Raw genomic sequence first — 19619 nt, 5'->3', positions numbered from 1 at the left:
TGGGAAATCATCGACGTACTACTCTCACGGGTGACGCGGGATTCCACAGCCGACACAGCCCCTAGGGACTGCGAAATCATCGACCAAATGCTCTCACGGGTGACGCGTGGATTTGACAGGCGACACAGCCCCTAGGGACTGTGAAATCATCGACGAACTGCTGTCACGGGTGACATTCTACAGCCGACACAGCCCCTAGGGACTGAGAAATCATCGACGTACTGCTGTCACGGGTGACGCGTGGATCCTACAGCCGACAATGCCCCTAGGATCTGTGAAATCATCGACGAACTGCTCTCACGGGTGACGCGTGGATTCTACAGCCGGCACAGCCCTACGGACTGAGAAATCATCGAAGAACTACTGTCACGGGTGACATTCTACAGCCGACACAGCCCCTAGGGACTGAGAAATCATCGAGGTACTGCTGTCACGGGTGACGCGTGGATTCCACAGCCGACACAGCCCCTAGGGACTGCGAAATCATCGACAAAATGCTGTCACGGGTGACGCGTGGATTCCACAGCCGACACAGCCCCTAGGGACTGCGAAATCATCGACAAAATGCTCTCACGGGTGACGCGTGGATTACACAGCCGACACAGCCCCTAGGGACTGTGAAATCATCGACGTACTGCTGTCACGGGTGACGCGTGGATTCTACAGCCAACACAGCCCCTAGGGACTGAGAAATCAATGATGTACTGCTGTCACGGGTGACGCGTGGATTCCACACCCGACAAATCCCCTAGGGACTGAGAAATCAACGACGAACTGCTGTCACGGGTGACGCGTGGATTCGACAGCCGACACCGCCCCTAGGGACAGAGAAATCATAGATCTACTCCTGTCACGGGTGACGCGTGGGTTCGACAGCCGACATCGCCCCTAGAAACTAAGAAATCAATGAAGAACTGCTGTCACGGGTGACGTGTGGATTCGACAGCCGACACAGCCCCTACGGACTGAGAAATAATCGACGAACTCCAGTCATGGGTGACGCGTGGATTCCACAGCCAATACAGCCCCTAGGGACTGATAAATCAGCGACAAAATGCTCTCACGGGTGACGCGTGGTTTCAACAGACGACACAACCCCTAGGGACTGAGAAATCATCGAGGTACTGTTGTCACGGGTGACACGTGGATCCCACAGCCGACAATGCCCCTAGGGACTGTCAAGTCATCGACGTACTACTGTCACGGGTGACGCGTGGATTCGACAGCCGACACAGCCCCTAGGGTCTGAGAAATCATCGACGTACTACTGTCACGGGTGACGCGTGGATTCCACACCCGACACAGCCCTTAGGGACTGAGAAATCAACGACGAACTGCTGTCACGCGTGACGCGTGGATTCGACAGCCGACACCGCCCCTAGGGACAGAGAAAGCATAGATCTACTCCTGTCACGGGTGACGCGTGGGTTCGACAGCCGACACCGCCCCTAGAAACTGAGAAATCAATGACGAACTGCTGTCACGGGTGACGTGTGGATTCGACAGCCGACACAGCCCCTACGGACTGAGAAATCATCGACGAACTCCTGTCACGGGTGACACGTGGATTCCACAGCCAACACAGCCCCTAGGGACTGCTAAATCAGCGACAAAATGCTCTCACGGGTGACGCGTGGTTTCAACAGACGACACAACCCCTAGGGACTGAGAAATCATCGAGGTACTGTTGTCACGGGTGACACGTGGATCCCACAGCCGACAATGCCCCTAGGGACTGTGAAATCATCGACGTACTACTGTCACGGGTGACGCGTGGATTCGACAGCCGACACAGCCCCTAGGGACTGAGAAATCATCGACGTACTACTGTCACGGGTGACGCGTGGATTCCACAGCCGACACAGCCCCTAGGGACTGGGAAATCATCGACGTACTACTCTCACGGGTGCCGCGGGATTCCACAGCCGACACTGCCCTAGGGACTGTGAAATCATCGACGAACTGCTCTCACGGGTGACGCGTGGATTACACAGCCGACACAGCCCCTAGGGACTGCGAAATCATCGACGTACTGCTGTCACGGGTGACGCGTGGATTCCACAGCCGACACAGCCCCAAGGGACTGCGAAATCATCGACCAAATGCTCTCACGGGTGACGCGTGGTTTCAACAGCCGACACAGCCCCTAGGGACTGAGAAATCATCGAGGTACTGCTGTCACGGGTGACACGTGGATCCCACAGCCGACAATGCCCCTAGGGACTGTGAAATCATCGATGAACTGCTCTCACGGGTGACGCTTGGATTCGACAGCCGACACAGCCCTACGGACTGAGAAATCATCGACGAACTACTGTCATGGGTGACATTCTACAGCCGACACAAGCTTTAGGGACTGAGAAATCTTCGACGTACTACTGTCACGTGTGACGCGTGGATTCCACAACGGACAAAGCCCCAAGGGACTTCGAAATCATCGACGTACTACTATCACGGGTGACGCGGGATTCCACAGCCGACACTGCCCCAGGGACTGTGAAATCATCGACGAACTGCTCTCACAGGTGACGCGTGGATTACACAGCCGACAAAGCCCCTAGGGACTGGGAAATCATCAACGTACTGCTGTCACGGGTGACGCGTGGATTGCACAGCCGACACAGCCCTTAGGGACTGCGAAATCATCGACCAAATGCTCTCACGGGTGACGCGTGGTTTCAACAGCCGACACAGCCCCTAAGGACTGAGAAATCATCGAGGTACTGCTGTCACGGGTGACACGTGGATCCCACAGCCGACAATGCCCCTAGGGACTGTGAAATCATCGACGAACTGCTGTCACGGGTGACGCGTGGATTCAACAGGCGACACAGCCCTACGGACTGAGAAATCATCGACGAACTACTGTCACGGGTGACATTGTACAGCCGACACAGCCCCTAGGGACTGAGAAATCATCGACGTACTACTGTCACGGGTGACGCGTGGATTCCACAGCCGTCACAGCCCCTAGGGACTGGGAAATCATCGACGTACTACTCTCACGGGTGTCGTGGAATTCCACAGCCGACACTGCCCTAGGGACTGTGAAATCATCGACGAACTGCTCTCACGGGTGACGCGTGGATTACACAACACACACAGCCCCTAGGGAATGCGAAATCATCGACGTACTGCTGTCACGGGTGACACGTGGATTCGACAGCCGCCACAGCCCCTAGGGACTGAGAAATCATCGACGTACTCCTATCATGGGTGACGCGTGGATTCCACAGCCGACACAGCCCCTAGGAACTGGGAAATCATCGACGTACTACTCTCACGGGTGCCGCGGGATTCCACAGCCGACACTGCCCTAGGGACTGTGAAATCATCGACGAACTGCTCTCACGGGTGACGCGTGGATTACACAGCCGACACAGCCCCTAGGGACTGCGAAATCATCGACGTACTGCTGTCACGGGTAACGCGTGGATTCGACAGCTGCCACAGCCCCTAGGGTCTGAGAAATCATCGACGTACTCCTGTCACGGGTGACGCGTGGATTCCACACCCGAGAAGCCCTTAGGGACTGAGAAATCAACGACGAACTGCTGTCACGGGTGACGCGTGGATCCCACAGCCGACAATGCCCCTAGGGACTGTGAAATCATCGACGAACTGCTCTCACGGGTGACGCGTGGATTCTACAGCCGACACAGCCCTACGGACTGAGAAATCTTCGAAGAACTACAGTCACGGGTGACATTCTACAGCCGACACAGCCCCTAGGGACTGAGAAATCATCGACGTACTGCTGTCACGGGTGACGCGTGGATTCCACAGCCGATAAAGCCCCTAGTGACTGAGAAATCATCGAGTTACTACTCTCACGGGTGACACGTGGATTCTACAGCCGGCACAGCCCTACGGACTAAGAAATCATCGAAGAACTACTGTCACGGGTGACATTCTACAGCCGACACAGCCCCTAGGGACTGAGAAATCATCGACGTACTCCTGTCACGGGTGACGCGTGGATTCCACAGCCGACACAGCCCCTAGGGACTGGGAAATCATCGACGTACTCCCTCACAGGTGACGCGGGATTCCACAGCCGACACTGCCCCTAGGGACTGTGAAATCATCGACGAACTGCTGTCACGGGTGACGCGCGGATTACACAGCCGACACAGCCCCAAGGGACTGGGAAATCATCGACGTACTGCTATCACGGGTGACGCGTGGATTCCACAGCGGACACAGCCCCTAGGGACTGCGAAATCATCGACCAAATGCTCTCACGGGTGACGCGTGGTTTCAACAGCCGACACAGCCCCTAGGGACTGAGAAATCATCGAGGTACTACTGTCACGGGTGACACGTGGATCCCACAGCCGACAATGCCCCTAGGGACTGTGAAATCATCGACGAACTGCTCTCACGGGTGACGCGTGGATTCTACAGCCGCCACAGCCCTACGGACTGAGAAATCATCGACGAACTACTCTCACGGGTGACATTCTACAGCCGACACAGCCCCTAGGGACTGAAAAATCATCGAGATACTGCTGTCACGGGTGACACGTGGATCCCACAGCCGACAATGCCCCTAGGGACTGTGAAATCATCGACGAACTGCTCTCACGGGTGACGCGTGGATTCGACAGCCGACACAACCCTACGGGACTGTGAAATCATCGACGAACTACTCTCACGGGCGACGCGTGGATTACACAGCCGACACAGCCCCTAGGGACTGCGAAATCATCGACGTACTGCTCTCACGGGTGACGCGTGGTTTCAACAGCCGACACAGCCCCTAGGGACTGAGAAATCATCGAGGTACTGCTGTCACGGGTGACACGTGGATCCCACAGCCGACAATGCCCCTAGGGACTGTGCAATCATCGACGAACTGCTCTCACGGGTGACGCTTGGATTCGATAGCCGACACAGCCCTACGGAATGAGAAATCATCGACGAACTGCTGTCACGGGTGACATTCTACAGCCGACACAGCCCCTAGGGACTGAGAAATCATCGAGATACTGCTGTCACGGGTGACACGTGGATCCCACAGCCGACAATGCCCCTAGGGACTGTGAAATCATCGACGAACTGCTCTCACGGGTGACGCGTGGATTCGACAGCCGACACAGCCCTACGGGACTGTGAAATCATCGACGAACTCCTCTCACGGGTGACGCGTGGATTACACAGCCGACACAGCCCCTAGGGACTGCGAAATCATCGACGTACTGCTGTCACGGGTGACGCGTGGATTCCACAGCCGACACAGCCCCTAGGGACTGCGAAATCATAGACAAAATGCTCTCACGGGTGACGCGTGGTTTCAACAGCCGACACAGCCCCTAGGGACTGAGAAATCATCGAGGTACTACTGTCACGGGTGACACGTGGATCCCACAGCCGACATTGCACCTAGGGACTGTGAAATCATCGACGAACTGCTCTCACGGGTGACGCTTGGATTCGACAGCCGACACAGCCTTACGGACTGAGAAATCATCGACGAACTACTGTCACGACTGACATTCTACAGCCGACACAGCCCCTAGGGACTGAGAAATCATTGATGTACTGCTGTCACGGGTGACGCGTGGATTCCACAGCCGACACAGCCTCTAGGGACTGCGAAATCATCGACGTACTCCTCTCACGGTTGACGCGTGATTCAACAGCCGACACAGCCCCTAGGGACTGCGAAATCATCGACCAAATGCTCTCACGGGTGACGCGTGGATTGGACAGCCGACACAGCCCCTGGGGACTGAGAAATCATCGACGAACTGCTGTCACGGGTGACACGTGGGTCCCACAGCCGACACAGCCCTACGGACTGAGAAATCATCGACCAAATGCTCTCACGGGTGACGCGTGGATTTGACAGCCGACACAGCCCCTAGGGACTGAGAAATCATCGACGTACTGCTGTCACGGGTGACGCGTGGATTCCACAGCCGACACAGCCCCTACGGACTGGGAAATCATCGACGTACTACTCTCACGGGTGACGCGGGATTCCACAGCCGACACAGCCCCTAGGGACTGCGAAATCATCGACCAAATGCTCTCACGGGTGACGCGTGGATTTGACAGGCGACACAGCCCCTAGGGACTGTGAAATCATCGACGAACTGCTGTCACGGGTGACATTCTACAGCCGACACAGCCCCTAGGGACTGAGAAATCATCGACGTACTGCTGTCACGGGTGACGCGTGGATCCTACAGCCGACAATGCCCCTAGGATCTGTGAAATCATCGACGAACTGCTCTCACGGGTGACGCGTGGATTCTACAGCCGGCACAGCCCTACGGACTGAGAAATCATCGAAGAACTACTGTCACGGGTGACATTCTACAGCCGACACAGCCCCTAGGGACTGAGAAATCATCGACGTACTACTGTCACGGGTGACACGTGGATCCCACAGCCGACAATGCCCCTAGGGACTGTGAAATCATCGACGAACTGCTCTCACGGGTGACGCGTGGATTCTACAGCCGCCACAGCCCTACGGACTGAGAAATCATCGACGAACTACTCTCACGGGTGACATTCTACAGCCGACACAGCCCCTAGGGACTGAAAAATCATCGAGATACTGCTGTCACGGGTGACACGTGGATCCCACAGCCGACAATGCCCCTAGGGACTGTGAAATCATCGACGAACTGCTCTCACGGGTGACGCGTGGATTCGACAGCCGACACAACCCTACGGGACTGTGAAATCATCGACGAACTACTCTCACGGGCGACGCGTGGATTACACAGCCGACACAGCCCCTAGGGACTGCGAAATCATCGACGTACTGCTCTCACGGGTGACGCGTGGTTTCAACAGCCGACACAGCCCCTAGGGACTGAGAAATCATCGAGGTACTGCTGTCACGGGTGACACGTGGATCCCACAGCCGACAATGCCCCTAGGGACTGTGCAATCATCGACGAACTGCTCTCACGGGTGACGCTTGGATTCGATAGCCGACACAGCCCTACGGAATGAGAAATCATCGACGAACTGCTGTCACGGGTGACATTCTACAGCCGACACAGCCCCTAGGGACTGAGAAATCATCGAGATACTGCTGTCACGGGTGACACGTGGATCCCACAGCCGACAATGCCCCTAGGGACTGTGAAATCATCGACGAACTGCTCTCACGGGTGACGCGTGGATTCGACAGCCGACACAGCCCTACGGGACTGTGAAATCATCGACGAACTCCTCTCACGGGTGACGCGTGGATTACACAGCCGACACAGCCCCTAGGGACTGCGAAATCATCGACGTACTGCTGTCACGGGTGACGCGTGGATTCCACAGCCGACACAGCCCCTAGGGACTGCGAAATCATAGACAAAATGCTCTCACGGGTGACGCGTGGTTTCAACAGCCGACACAGCCCCTAGGGACTGAGAAATCATCGAGGTACTACTGTCACGGGTGACACGTGGATCCCACAGCCGACATTGCACCTAGGGACTGTGAAATCATCGACGAACTGCTCTCACGGGTGACGCTTGGATTCGACAGCCGACACAGCCTTACGGACTGAGAAATCATCGACGAACTACTGTCACGACTGACATTCTACAGCCGACACAGCCCCTAGGGACTGAGAAATCATTGATGTACTGCTGTCACGGGTGACGCGTGGATTCCACAGCCGACACAGCCTCTAGGGACTGCGAAATCATCGACGTACTCCTCTCACGGTTGACGCGTGATTCAACAGCCGACACAGCCCCTAGGGACTGCGAAATCATCGACCAAATGCTCTCACGGGTGACGCGTGGATTGGACAGCCGACACAGCCCCTGGGGACTGAGAAATCATCGACGAACTGCTGTCACGGGTGACACGTGGGTCCCACAGCCGACACAGCCCTACGGACTGAGAAATCATCGACCAAATGCTCTCACGGGTGACGCGTGGATTTGACAGCCGACACAGCCCCTAGGGACTGAGAAATCATCGACGTACTGCTGTCACGGGTGACGCGTGGATTCCACAGCCGACACAGCCCCTACGGACTGGGAAATCATCGACGTACTACTCTCACGGGTGACGCGGGATTCCACAGCCGACACAGCCCCTAGGGACTGCGAAATCATCGACCAAATGCTCTCACGGGTGACGCGTGGATTTGACAGGCGACACAGCCCCTAGGGACTGTGAAATCATCGACGAACTGCTGTCACGGGTGACATTCTACAGCCGACACAGCCCCTAGGGACTGAGAAATCATCGACGTACTGCTGTCACGGGTGACGCGTGGATCCTACAGCCGACAATGCCCCTAGGATCTGTGAAATCATCGACGAACTGCTCTCACGGGTGACGCGTGGATTCTACAGCCGGCACAGCCCTACGGACTGAGAAATCATCGAAGAACTACTGTCACGGGTGACATTCTACAGCCGACACAGCCCCTAGGGACTGAGAAATCATCGACGTACTACTGTCACGGGTGACGCGTGGATTCCACAACGGACAAAGGCCCTAGGGACTGAGAAATCATGGACGTACTACTATCACGGGTGACGCGGGATTCCACAGCCGACACTACCCCTAGGGACTGTGCAATCTTCGACGAACTGCTCTCACGGGTGACGCGTGGATTCGACAGCAGACACAGCCCTACGGACTGAGAAATCATCGACGAACTACTGTCACGGGTGACATTCTACAGCCGACACAGCCCCTAGTGACTGAGAAATCATGGACGTACTACTGTCACGGGTGACGCGTGGATTCCACAGCCGACAAAGCCCCTAGGGACTGAGAAATCATCGACGTACTGCTGTCACGGGTGACGCGTGGATTCCACAGCCGACACAGGCCCTAGGGACTGCGAAATCATCGACAAAATGCTCTCACGGGTGACGCGTGGTTTCAACAGCCGACACAGCCCCTAGGGACTGAGAAATCATCGACGAACTGCTCTCACGGGTGACGCGTGGATTACACAGCCGACACAGCCCCTAGGGACTGCGAAATCATCGACGTACTGCTGTCACGGGTGACGCGTGGATTCTACAGCCAACACAGCCCCTAGGGACTGAGAAATCATCGATGTACTGCTGTCACGGGCGACGCGTGGATTCCACATCCGAAAAAGCCCCTAGGGACTGAGAAATCAACGACGAACTGCTGTCACGGGTGACGCGTGGATTCGACAGCCGACACCGCCCCTAGGGACAGAGAAATCATAGATTTACTCCTGTCACGGGTGACGCGTGGGTTCGACAGCCGACATCGCCCCTAGAAACTAAGAACTCAATGACGAACTGTTGTCACGGGTGACGTGTGTATTCGACAGCCGACACAGCCCCTACGGACTGAGAAATCATCGATGAACTACTGTCACGGGTGACGCGTGGATTCGACAGCCGACACAGCCCCTAGGGACTGAGAAATCATCGACTTTCTACTCTCACGGGTGACGTGTGGATTCCACAGCCGACACTGCCCCTAGGTACTGCTAAATCAGCGACAAAATGCTCTCACGGGTGACGCGTGGTTTCAACAGACGACACAGCCCCTAGGGACTGAGAAATCATCGACGTACTGCTCTCACGGGTGACGCGTGGATTCTACAGCCGACACAGCCCTACGGACTGAGAAATCATCGAAGAACTACTGTCACGGGTGACATTCAACCGCTGACACAGCCCCTAGGCACTGAGAAATCATCGACGTACTACTGTCACGGGTGACGCGTGGATTCCACAGCCGACACAGCCCCTAGGGACTGGGAAATCATCGACGTACTACTCTAACGGGTGACGCGTCGATTACACAGCCGACATAGCCCCTAGGGACTGCGAAATCATCGACGTACTACTGTCACGGGTGACGCGTGGATTCGACAGCTGACACAGCCCCTAGGGACTGAGAAATCATCGACTTTCTACTCTCACGGGTGACGCGTGGATTCCACAGCCGACACTGCCCTAGGGACTGTGAAATCATCGACGAACTGCTCTCACGGGTGATGCGTGGATTACACAGCCGACACAGCCCCTAGGGACTGCGAAATCATCGACGTACTGCTGTCACGGGTGACGCGTGGATTCCACAGCCGACACAGCCCCTAGGGACTGCGAAATCATCGACAAAATGCTCTCACGGGTGACGCGTGGATTACACAGCCGACACAGCCCCTAGGGACTGTGAAATCATCGACGTACTGCTGTCACGGGTGACGCGTGGATTCTACAGCCAACACAGCCCCTAGGGACTGAGAAATCAATGATGTACTGCTGTCACGGGTGACGCGTGGATTCCACACCCGACAAATCCCCTAGGGACTGAGAAATCAACGACGAACTGCTGTCACGGGTGACGCGTGGATTCGACAGCCGACACCGCCCCTAGGGACAGAGAAATCATAGATCTACTCCTGTCACGGGTGACGCGTGGGTTCGACAGCCGACATCGCCCCTAGAAACTAAGAAATCAATGAAGAACTGCTGTCACGGGTGACGTGTGGATTCGACAGCCGACACAGCCCCTACGGACTGAGAAATAATCGACGAACTCCTGTCATGGGTGACGCGTGGATTCCACAGCCAACACAGCCCCTAGGGACTGATAAATCAGCGACAAAATGCTCTCACGGGTGACGCGTGGTTTCAACAGACGACACAACCCCTAGGGACTGAGAAATCATCGAGGTACTGTTATCACGGGTGACACGTGGATCCCACAGCCGACAATGCCCCTAGGGACTGTCAAGTCATCGACGTACTACTGTCACGGGTGACGCGTGGATTCGACAGCCGACACAGCCCCTAGGGTCTGAGAAATCATCGACGTACTACTGTCACGGGTGACGCGTGGATTCCACACCCGACACAGCCCTTAGGGACTGAGAAATCAACGACGAACTGCTGTCACGCGTGACGCGTGGATTCGACAGCCGACACCGCCCCTAGGGACAGAGAAATCATAGATCTACTCCTGTCACGGGTGACGCGTGGGTTCGACAGCCGACACCGCCCCTAGAAACTGAGAAATCAATGACGAACTGCTGTCACGGGTGACGTGTGGATTCGACAGCCGACACAGCCCCTACGGACTGAGAAATCATCGACGAACTCCTGTCACGGGTGACACGTGGATTCCACAGCCAACACAGCCCCTAGGGACTGCTAAATCAGCGACAAAATGCTCTCACGGGTGACGCGTGGTTTCAACAGACGACACAACCCCTAGGGACTGAGAAATCATCGAGGTACTGTTGTCACGGGTGACACGTGGATCCCACAGCCGACAATGCCCCTAGGGACTGTGAAATCATCGACGTACTACTGTCACGGGTGACGCGTGGATTCGACAGCCGACACAGCCCCTAGGGACTGAGAAATCATCGACGTACTTCTGTCACGGGTGACGCGTGGATTCCACAGCCGACACAGCCCCTAGGGACTGGGAAATCATCGACGTACTACTCTCACGGGTGCCGCGGGATTCCACAGCCGACACTGCCCTAGGGACTGTGAAATCATCGACGAACTGCTCTCACGGGTGACGCGTGGATTACACAGCCGACACAGCCCCTAGGGACTGCGAAATCATCGACGTACTGCTGTCACAGGTGACGCGTGGATTCCACAGCCGACACAGCCCCAAGGGACTGCGAAATCATCGACCAAATGCTCTCACGGGTGACGCGTGGTTTCAACAGCCGACACAGCCCCTAGGGACTGAGAAATCATCGAGGTACTGCTGTCACGGGTGACACGTGGATCCCACAGCCGACAATGCCCCTAGGGACTGTGAAATCATCGATGAACTGCTCTCACGGGTGACGCTTGGATTCGACAGCCGACACAGCCCTACGGACTGAGAAATCATCGACGAACTACTGTCATGGGTGACATTCTACAGCCGACACAACCTTTAGGGACTGAGAAATCATCGACGTACTACTGTCACGTGTGACGCGTGGATTCCACAACGGACAAAGCCCCAAGGGACTTCGAAATCATCGACGTACTACTATCACGGGTGACGCGGGATTCCACAGCCGACACTGCCCTAGGGACTGTGAAATCATCGACGAACTGCTCTCACAGGTGACGCGTGGATTACACAGCCGACAAAGCCCCTAGGGACTGGGAAATCATCAACGTACTGCTGTCACGGGTGACGCGTGGATTGCACAGCCGACACAGCCCTTAGGGACTGCGAAATCATCGACCAAATGCTCTCACGGGTGACGCGTGGTTTCAACAGCCGACACAGCCCCTACGGACTGAGAAATCATCGAGGTACTGCTGTCACGGGTGACACGTGGATCCCACAGCCGACAATGCCCCTAGGGACTATGAAATCATCGACGAACTGCTGTCACGGGTGACGCGTGGATTCAACAGGCGACACAGCCCTACGGACTGAGAAATCATCGACGAACTACTGTCACGGGTGACATTGTACAGCCGACACAGCCCCTAGGGACTGAGAAATCATCGACGTACTACTGTCACGGGTGACGCGTGGATTCCACAGCCGTCAAAGCCCCTAGGGACTGGGAAATCATCGACGTACTACTCTCACGGGTGCCGTGGAATTCCACAGCCGACACTGCCCTAGGGACTGTGAAATCATCGACGAACTGCTCTCACGGGTGACGCGTGGATTACACAGCACACACAGCCCCTAGGGAATGCGAAATCATCGACGTACTGCTGTCACGGGTGACACGTGGATTCGACAGCCGCCACAGCCCCTAGGGACTGAGAAATCATCGACGTACTCCTATCATGGGTGACGCGTGGATTCCACAGCCGACACAGCCCCTAGGAACTGGGAAATCATCGACGTACTACTCTCACGGGTGCCGCGGGATTCCACAGCCGACACTGCCCTAGGGCCTGTGAAATCATCGACGAACTGCTCTCACGGGTGACGCGTGGATTACACAGCCGACACAGCCCTTAGGGACTGCGAAATCATCGACGTACTGCTGTCACGGGTAACGCGTGGATTCGACAGCTGCCACAGCCCCTAGGGTCTGAGAAATCCTCGACGTACTCCTGTCACGGGTGACGCGTGGATTCCACACCCGAGAAGCCCTTAGGGACTGAGAAATCAACGACGAACTGCTGTCACGGGTGACGCGTGGATCCCACAGCCGACAATGCCCCTAGGGACTGTGAAATCATCGACGAACTGCTCTCACGGGTGACGCGTGGATTCTACAGCCGACACAGCCCTACGGACTGAGAAATCTTCGAAGAACTACAATCACGGGTGACATTCTACAGCCGACACAGCCCCTAGGGACTGAGAAATCATCGACGTACTACTGTCACGGGTGACGCGTGGATTCCACAGCCGATAAAGCCCCTAGTGACTGAGAAATCATCGAGTTACTACTCTCACGGGTGACGCGGGATTCCACAGCCGACAAAGCCCCTAGGGACTGAGAAATCATCGACGTACTACTCTCACGGGTGTCGCGGGATTCCACAGCCGACACTGCCCTAGGGACTGTGAAATCATCGACGAACTGCTCTCACGGGTGACACGTGGATTACACAGCCGACACAGCCCCTAGGGACTGGGAAATCATCGACGTACTGCTGTCACGGGTAACGCGTGGATTCGACAGCCGCCACAGCCCCTAGGGACTGAGAAATCATCGACGTACTCCTATCACGGGTGACGCGTGGATTCCACAGCCGACACAGCCCCTAGGGACTGAGAAATCATCGACGTACTACTGTCACGGGTGACGCGTGGATTCCACAGCCGACACAGCCCCTAGGGACTGGGAAATCATCGACGTACTACTCTAATGGGTGACGCGTGGATTACACAGCCGACACAGCCCCTAGGGACTGCGAAATCATCGACGAACTACTGTCACGGGTGACATTCTATAGCCGACACAGCCTTTAGGGACTGAGAAATCATCGACGTACTACTGTCACGGGTGACGCGTGGATTCCACAAGGGACAAAGCCGCTAGGGACTGAGAAATCATGGACGTACTACTATCACGGGTGACGCGAGATTCCACAGCCGACACTACCCCTAGGGACTGTGAAATCTTCGACGAACTGCTCTCACGGGTGACGCGTGGATTCGACAGCAGACACAGCCCTACGGACTCAGAAATCATCGACGAACTACTGTCACGGGTGACATTCTACAGCCGACACAGGCCCTAGTGACTGAGAAATCATCGACGTACTACTGTCACGGGTGACGCGTGGATTCCACAGCCGACAAAGCTCCTAGGGACTGAGAAATGATCGACGTACTGCTGTCACGGGTGACGCGTGGATTCCACAGCCGACACAGCCCCTAGGGATTGCGAAATCATCGACAAAATGCTCTCACGGGTGACGCGTGGTTTCAACAGCCGACACAGCCCCTAGGGACTGAGAAAGCATCGACAAACTGCTCTCACGGGTGACGCGTGGATTACACAGCCGACACAGCCCTTAGGGACTGCGAAATCATCGACGTACTGCTGTCACGGGTGACGAGTGGATTCTACAGCCAACACAGCCCCTAGGGACTGAGAAATCATCGATGTACTGCTGTCACGGGTGACGCGTGGATTCCACACCCGACAAAGCCCCTAGGGACTGAGAAATCAACGACGAACTGCTGTCACGGGTGACGCGTGGATTCGACAGCCGACACCGCCCCTAGGGACAGAGAAATCATAGATCTACTCCTGTCACGGGTGACGCGTGGGTTCGACAGCCGACATTGCCCCTAGAAACTAAGAAATCAATGACGAACTGCTGTCACGGGTGACGTGTGGATTCGACAGCCGACACAGCCCCTACGGACTGAGAAATCATCGATGAACTCCTGTCACGGGTGACGCGTGGATTCCACAGCCAACACAGCCCCTAGGGACTGCTAAATCAGCGACAAAATGCTCTCACGGGTGACGCGTGGTTTCAACAGACGACACAGCCCCTAGGGACTGAGAAATCATCGAGGTATTGTTGTCACGGGTGACACGTGGATCCCACAGCCGACAATGCCCCTAGGGACTGTGAAATCATCGACGTACTACTGTCACGGGTGACGCGTGGATTCGACAGCCGCCACAGCCCATAGGGACTGAGAAATCATCGACGTACTCCTGTCAAGGGTGACGCGTGGTTTCAACAGCCGACACAGCCCCTAGGGACTAAGAAATCATCGAGGTACTGCTGTCACGGGTGACACGTGGATCCCACAGCCGACAATGCCCCTAGGGACTTTGAAATCATCGACGAACTGCTCTCACGGGTGACGCGTGGATTCAACAGTCGACACAGCCCTACGGACTGAGAAATCATCGACGAACTCCTGTCACGGGTGACATTCTACAGCCGACACAGCCCCTAGGGACTGAGAAATCATCGACGTACTACTGTCACGGGTGACGCGTGGATTCCATAGCCGTCAAAGCCCCTAGGGACTGGGAAATCATCGACGTACTACTCTCACGGGTGCCGCGGGATTCCACAGCCGACACTGCCCTAGGGACTGGGAAATCATCGACGAACTGCTCTCACGGGTGACGCGTGGATTACACAGCCGACACAGCCCCTAGCGAATGCGAAATCATCGACGTACTGCTGTCACGGGTGACACGTGGATTCGACAGCCGCCACAGCCCCTAGGGACTGAGAAATTATCGACGTACTCCTATCACAGGTGACGCGTGGATTCCACAGCGGACACAGCCCCTAGGAACTGGGAAATCATCGACGTACTACTCTAACGGGTGACGCGTGGATTACACAGCCGACACAGCCCCTAGGGACTGCGAAATCATCGACGAACTACTATCACGGGTGACATTCTATAGCCGACACTGGCCTAGGGACTGTGAAATTATCGACGAACTGCTCTCACGGGTGACGCGTGGATTACACAGCCGACACTGCCTTAGGGACTATGAAATCATCGACGAACTGCTCTCACGGGTGACGCGTGGATTACACAGCCGACACAGCCCCTAGGGACTGCGAAATCATCGACGTACTGCTGTCACGGGTAACGCGTGGATTCCACAGCCGACAAAGCCCCAGTGACTGAGAAATCATCGAGTTACTACTCTCACGGGTGACGCGGGATTCCACAGCCGACACAGCCCTACGGACTGAGAAATCTTCGAAGAACTACAGTCACGGGTGACATTCTACAGCCGACACAGCCCCTAGGGACTGAGAAATCATCGAAGAACTACTATCACGGGTGACATTCTACAGCCGACACAGCCCCTAGGGACTGAGAAATCATCGACGTACTCCTGTCAGGGGTGACGCGTGGATTCCACAGCCGACACAGCCCCTAGGGACTGGGAAATCATCGACGTACTCCTATCACGTGTGACGCGGGATTCCACAGCCGACACTGCCCCCAGGGACTGTGAAATCATCGACGAACTGCTCTCACGGGTGACGCGTGGATTCCACAGCCGACACAGCCCTTAGGAACTGCGAAATCATCGACCAAATGCTCTCACGGGTGACGCGTGGTTTCAACAGCCGACACAGCCCCTAGGGACTGAGAAATCATCGAGGTACTGCTGTCACGGGTGACACGTGGATCCCACAGCCGACAATGCCCCTAGGGACTGTGAAATCATCGACGAACTACTCTCACGGGTGACGCGTGGATTCAACAGTCGACACAGCCCTACGGACTGAGAAATCATTGACGAACTACTGTCACGGGTGACATTCTACAGCCGACACAGCCCCTAGGGACTGAGAAATCATCGACGTACTACTGTCATGGGTGACGCGTGGATTCCACAACAGACAAAGCCCTAAGGGACTGAGAAATCATCGACGTACTACTATCACGGGTGACGCGGGATTCCACAGCCTACACTACCCCCAGGGACTGTGAAATCATCGACGAACTGCTCTCACGGTTGACGCGTGGATTCAACAGTCGACACAGCCCTACGGACTGAGAAATCATCGACGAACTACTGTCACGGGTGACATTCTACAGCCGACACAGCCCCTAGGGACTGAGAAATCATCGACGTACTACTGTCACGGGTGACGCGTGGATTCCACAGCCGTCACAGCCCCTAGGGACTGGGAAATCATCGACGTACTACTCTCACGGGTGCCGCGGGATTCCACAACCGACACTGCCTTAGGGACTATGAAATCATCGACGAACTGCTCTCACGGGTGACGCGTGGATTACACAGCCGACACAGCCCCTAGGGACTGCGAAATCATCGACGTACTGCTGTCACGGGTAACGCGTGGATTCGACAGCCGCCACAGCCCATAGGGACTGAGAAATCATCGACGTACTCCTGTCAAGGGTGACGCGTGGTTTCAACAGCCGACACAGCCCCTAGGGACTAAGAAATCATCGAGGTACTGCTGTCACGGGTGACACGTGGATCCCACAGCCGACAATGCCCCTAGGGACTTTGAAATCATCGACGAACTGCTCTCACGGGTGACGCGTGGATTCAACAGTCGACACAGCCCTACGGACTGAGAAATCATCGACGAACTCCTGTCACGGGTGACATTCTACAGCCGACACAGCCCCTAGGGACTGAGAAATCATCGACGTACTACTGTCACGGGTGACGCGTGGATTCCACAGCCGACACAGCCCCTAGGAACTGGGAAATCATCGACGTACTACTCTCACGGGTGCCGCGGGATTCCACAGCCGACACTGCCCTAGGGACTGGGAAATCATCGACGAACTGCTCTCACGGGTGACGCGTGGATTACACAGCCGACACAGCCCCTAGCGAATGCGAAATCATCGACGTACTGCTGTCACGGGTGACACGTGGATTCGACAGCCGCCACAGCCCCTAGGGACTGAGAAATTATCGACGTACTCCTATCACGGGTGACGCGTGGATTCCACAGCTGACACAACCCCTAGGAACTGGGAAATCATCGACGTACTACTCTAACGGGTGACGCGTGGATTACACAGCCGACACAGCCCCTAGGGACTGCGAAATCATCGACGAACTACTATCACGGGTGACATTCTATAGCCGACACTGGCCTAGGGACTGTGAAATGATCGACGAACTGCTCTCACGGGTGACGCGTGGATTACACAGCCGACATTGCCTTAGGGACTATGAAATCATCGACGAACTGCTCTCACGGGTGACGCGTGGATTACACAGCCGACACAGCCCCTAGGGACTGCGAAATAATTGACGTACTGCTGTCACGGGTAACGCGTGGATTCCACAGCCGACAAAGCCCCCAGTGACTGAGAAATCATCGAGTTACTACTCTCACGGGTGACGCGGGATTCCACAGCCGACACAGCCCTACGGACTGAGAAATCTTCGAAGAACTACAGTCACGGGTGACATTCTACAGCTGACACAGCCCTAGGGACTGAGAAATCATCGAAGAACTACTGTCACGGGTGACATTCTACAGCCGACACAGCCCCTAGGGACTGAGAAATCATCGACGTACTCCTGTCACGGGTGACGCGTGGATTCCACAGCCGACACAGCCCCTAGGGACTGGGAAATCATCGACGTACTCCTCTCACGGGTGACGCGGGATTCCACAGTCGACACTGCCCCCAGGGACTGTGAAATCATCGACGAACTGCTCTCACGGGTGACGCGTGGATTACACAGCCGACAAAGCCCCTAGGGACTGGGAAATCATCGACGTACTGCTGTCACGGGTGACGCGTGGATTCCACAGCCGACACAGCCCTTAGGAACTGCGAAATCATCGACCAAATGCTCTCACGGGTGACACGTGGATCCCACAGCCGACAATGCCCCTAGGGACTGTGAAATCATCGACGAACTGCTCTCACGGGTGACGCGTGGATTCAACAGTCGACACAGCCCTACGGACTGAGAAATCATCGACGAATTACTGTCACGGGTGACATTCTACAGCCGACACAGCCCCTAGGGACTGAGAAATCATCGACGTACTACTGTCACGGGTGACGCGTGGATTCCACAGCCGTCACAGCCCCTAGGGACTGGGAAATCATCGACGTACTACTATCACGGGTGACGCGGGATTCCACAGCCGACACTGCCCCCAGGGACTGTGAAATCATCGACGAACTGCTCTCACGGGTGACGCGTGGATTACACAGCCGACAAAGCCCCTAGGGACTGGGAAATCATCGACGTACTGCTGTCACGGGTGACGCGTGGATTCCACAGCCGACACAGCCCTTAGGGACTGCGAAATCATCGACCAAAAGCTCTCACGGGTGACGCGTGGTTTCAACAGCCGACACAGCCCCTAGGGACTGAGAAATCATCGACGAACTGCTCTCACGGGTGACGCGTGGATTCAACAGTCGACACAGCCCTACGGACTGAGAAATCATCGACGTACTACTGTCACGGGTGACGCGTGGATTCCACAACGGACAAAGCCCCAAGGGACTGAGAAATCATCGACGTACTACTATCACGGGTGACGCGGGATTCCACAGCCGACACTGCCCCCAGGGACTGTGAAATCATCGACGAACTGCTCTCACGGGTGAAGCGTGGATTACACAGCCGACAAAGCCCCTAGGGACTGGGAAATCATAGACGTACTGCTGTCACGGGTGACGCGTGGATTCCACAGCCGACAAAGCCCTTAGGAACTGTGAAAGCATCGACAAACTGC

The sequence above is a fragment of the Populus nigra genome, chromosome 4 (genome assembly GCF_951802175.1).
Source record: "Populus nigra chromosome 4, ddPopNigr1.1, whole genome shotgun sequence".
In the NCBI taxonomy this organism is placed as follows: Eukaryota; Viridiplantae; Streptophyta; class Magnoliopsida; order Malpighiales; family Salicaceae; genus Populus; species Populus nigra.
The sequence above is the reverse complement of the archived record's forward strand: the minus strand, read 5'-3'. Positions refer to the sequence as shown.